Source organism: Bison bison, unplaced genomic scaffold, assembly GCF_000754665.1.
Source record: "Bison bison bison isolate TAMUID 2011002044 unplaced genomic scaffold, Bison_UMD1.0 scf7180017864271, whole genome shotgun sequence".
Taxonomy (NCBI): Eukaryota; Metazoa; Chordata; class Mammalia; order Artiodactyla; family Bovidae; genus Bison; species Bison bison.
In genome coordinates, this window is record NW_011494843.1 from 652,269 (window position 1) to 652,825 (window position 557).

General features: G+C 44.0%; 1 protein-coding gene across 1 annotated transcript in view; it reads left to right on the forward strand.

Annotated features, from left to right (window-relative positions):
• Positions 1-557, forward strand: part of NEGR1 (neuronal growth regulator 1) — a 1,042,362-nt gene that overhangs the window by 213,117 nt on the left and 828,688 nt on the right. The gene's annotated exons all lie outside the window — the stretch shown is intronic.

Consider the following 557-nt stretch of genomic DNA (forward strand, 5'->3'; position numbering starts at 1 on the left):
CCCTCCTCCCTCCCCATACCATCCCTCTGGGCCATCCCAGTGCACCAGCCCCAAGCATCCAGCATCGTGCATCGAACCTGGACTGGCAACTCATTTCCTACATGATATTTTACATGTTTCATTGCCATTTTCCCAAATCTTCCCACCCTCTCCCTCTCCCACAGAGTCCATAAGACTGTTCTATACATCAGTGTCTCTTTTGCTGTCTCGTACACAGGGTTATTGTTACCATCTTTCTAAATTCCATATATAGGCGTTAGTGTACTGTATTTATGTTTTTCCTTCTGGCTTACTTCACTCTGTATAATAGGTTCCAGTTTCATCTACCTCATTAGAACTGATTCAAATGTATTCTTTTTAATGGCTGAGTAATACTCCATTGTGTATATGTACCACTGCTTTCTTATCCATTCATCTGCTGATGGACATCTAGGTTGCTTCCATGTCTTGGCTATTATAAACAGTGCTGCGATGAACATTGGGGTACACGTGTGTCTTTCCCTTCTGGTTTCCTCAGTGTGTATGCCCAGCAGTGGGGTTGCTGGATCATAAGGCAG